The sequence below is a fragment of the Mustela nigripes genome, chromosome 8 (genome assembly GCF_022355385.1).
Source record: "Mustela nigripes isolate SB6536 chromosome 8, MUSNIG.SB6536, whole genome shotgun sequence".
In the NCBI taxonomy this organism is placed as follows: Eukaryota; Metazoa; Chordata; class Mammalia; order Carnivora; family Mustelidae; genus Mustela; species Mustela nigripes.
Window position 1 is genome coordinate 7,254,441 of NC_081564.1, and position 3,539 is coordinate 7,257,979.

Below are 3,539 nucleotides of genomic sequence, written 5' to 3' on the forward strand. Positions count from 1 at the left end.
CTCTCTCTCTCTCTCTCTGCCTGCCTCTCTGCCTACTTGTGGTCTCTGTCTGTCAAATAAAATAGATAAAATCTTTTTAAAAAAAATCTTTCAAGCTATACGTTGATGATATTTCCACTTTTCTATATATATTTTACACTTCAATAAAAAAGTTAAGCAACGTTTGCTGCACATTGTGTTGCCCTCTTTAGGCATTACTTTCTCTGATTTTTAACTTTGCAGAATGAAAAATGAGAAACAATGGTGCCCTGTGACTCGCGCTGGACGGGTGATAGCCGCTAGAGGGCACTCATCCTGCATCGGAGACTTTTTGAAAAAACACTGGAGAGACCTCAGGAATCCTACAATTCACCCATTTAAAGTGTAAAGATTCCGTGGTTTTTAGTATGTTCACAGAGTTGAGCAGCCATCATCACAGTCAGTTTTAGAATATTTTCATCACCCCTGAAAAAAGCCCCTGCCCTTAACTATCGCTCTCTTAACTCCTCCTCCTCTTCCCTCCCAGGTAACCACGGATCTACTTTCTGTCTCTGTAGATTCTCTTATTCTGGATATTTCTGCTCATACGACCTTATATGTCTGGCTTCTTTCACTTAGCACAGTGTTTTCAAGGTTCATCCAGGCTGCAGCATGTCTCAGTGTTTCATTCCTTTTTAGGGCTGGACAATATTCCGTTATATGGATAGATGACATTTTGCTTATCCATTCATCTTTTGATGGACGTTTGAGTTGTCTCCAAGTTTTGTCTATTATATGCGCTGGAGGCTTTTGCTTGCCCTGACAGGTGGGTCCTTCCTGCCACTTCTGGAAAGATTGAGACCCAGGTTACTCAACTTCAGGAGACCCCATTCTCATTTTATCTAAAGATGGTGCTCTCAGGCAGGAGTGGCCTGCGGTGGGAATGCGCCCCCTAGAGTTGAAATCTGCAGAGCCTGCAGGCTTTCAGCCAAAGCTTTGTGCTGGGGAAAGTGAGAACAGGTCCATGCCTCCCCAAGGGGATGTTTATCTGTGAATATATGGAGGAGACCATACATACTTGGTCTGGAGACCTCAGACCACATAGGAGAGCTCTTTTCACAGCATGCTTTACAAAAGATCCTTGAGAAGAGCCCAACTAAATTCTAACCATTCAAGTCTAGCAAGTAATTATGAGACCAGGGTATTTGAAACAGGAGCCCTCAGGCTTGATGCTCTTGGCACCTCAGTGTTGGGAAGTGGCCAGTCCATAGCTCCCACTCAGGAGTTTGAGAATAACGCTACCAGGTGCTGACCCCATATGGTGAAAAATCTCATAGATTTGTAACCTGCCCATCCAGCTGGCCTGCAGATGCCGATAAACCATAATCTGCTCCACAGTTTTCTCCAGGAGACCGTTCTAGCTTCCCTGCACGAGGATCTGATTAGGAGCTGGGAAAGGGCTCCTTGCAGTGGTGGGACCAGGGCTCATGCTGTGTCTTAGACTGACCTAGGAAGAGAGGAATTTCTAGACCATGAGGCACCACTCAGCAGGTGGCAGGGTGGTTCTGGATAAAGCCACAAACCAAGGGACGATTTGTACTAGGATAGAGCCTGCTGGGACTGCTGGCCAGGTATCTGAGAAGGAGAGGAGAATATTGTGAGAAAATTATAGCCATCAGCAGCGTGACTGGCCAGCATGACTCCAGACCCTAGCTGGACCACTCATGAATTTGGGATTGGAATTCAGAAAGAGCCAATTAATTTCCTTTTTTTTTTTTAAAGATTTTATTTATTTATTTGACAGAGATCACAAGTAGGCAGAGAGGCAGGCAGAGAGAGAGGAGGAAGCAGGCTCCCTGCTGAGCAGAGAGCCCAATGCGGGGCTTGATCCCAGGACCCTGGGATGGTGACCTGAGCTGAAGGCAGAGGCTTTAACCCACTGAGCCATCCAGGCGCCCCTCCAATTAATTTCTGTAAGTGGTTATATAACCAAGATGATCTAAGGGGCAGCCATTTTCCACCACGAGCAGGAGAAAATTGAATGGAAGAGAGATGGAGAGACCAAGAGACAGGAAGAGGATGGCTTTGCTGTTTACAGCTTTCCAACGCTCTTGTATCCTTAATAAATTTCCTTTATTAGGTAGTATGAGATGGTGCTTCTAGCTGCAACTAAAAGAAACTTGGTTGAGAAAGAATTTACCAAGGGCAAGTTCTGTGTCCATCAATTTCCTCTGCTGAGAGAGACATACATCCAACAAAATAACTATAAACGATGCAGTGAGTATGGAAATGAGAGCAAAAGTCCCATTCCAGGGCGCCTGGGTGGCTCGGTGGGTTAAGCTGCCTTCGGCTCAGGTCATGATCTCAGGGTTCTGGGATCAAGTCCCGCATCCGGCTCTCTGCTCAGCAGGGAGCCTGCTTCTCTCTCTCTCTCTCTCTGCCTGCCTCTCCATCTACTTGTGATCTCTCTCTGTCAAATAAATAAATAAAATCTTAAAAAAAAAAAAAGTCCCATTCCAAAAATGAAAACAAAAAACAAGCAAACAAAATGTCGCATTCCAATGGGAATGAAGAACAAAGCAATGAAGGAGAGCCTATGGGTAATCAAAGAAAAGCCTATCAAAACAGGATTTTCTTACAAGATTGTGAAAGAGATTCATTTATTTATTTATTTATTTTTAAATATTTCTTTATTTATTTGTCAGAGAGAGACAGAGGGAGAGAGAGCGAACACAGGCAGACAGAATGGCAGGCAGAGTCAGAGGGAGAAGCAGAGTCCCTGAAGAGCAAGGAGCCCGATGTGGGACTCGATCCTAGGACGCTGGGATCATGACCTGAGCTGAAGGCAGCTGCCCAACCAACTGAGCCACCCAGGCGTCCCAAGAGATTTATTTTTTTTAAAGATCTTATTTATTTATTTGTCAGAGAGAGAGAGAGTGAGCCCACAAGCAGGTGGAGCAGCAGAGGGAGAGGGAGAAGCGGTCTCCCTGCTGAGCAGGGAGTCCAATGTGGGACTGGATCCCAGGACCGTGAGACCATGACCCTAGGTGAAGACAGACACCTAACTGACTGAGCCACCCAGGTGTCCTGATTGCTAAAGAGATTTAAAAACAGCAATACTCAGAGCACCTGTGGCAAAGTCAGTGGTGTCTGGCTCTTGGTTTAGACTCAGGTGGTGATCTCGGAGTCATGGGATTGAGCCCCACATCAGGCTCTGCATTCAGCATGGAGTTCGCTTGGGATTCTCTATTCCTTTCCCTCTGTCCCTCCTGCTGATCCTTTCTTTCTCTCTCTCAAATAAATAAATAAATCCTTGGTGCCTGGGTGGCTCAGTGGGTTAAAGCCTCTGCCTTTGGCTCAGGTCATGATCTCAGGGTCCTGGGATCGAGTCCTGCATCGGGCTCTCTGCTCGGCAGGGAGCCTGCTTCCTCCTCTCTCTCTGCCTGCCTCTCTGCCTACTTGTGATCTCTGTCTTTCAAATAAATAAATAAAATCTTTAAAAAAAAGAAAGACAGACAATAAATATGTGTATACACACACACACACACACACACACACACATGACAGTGCTACACCACATG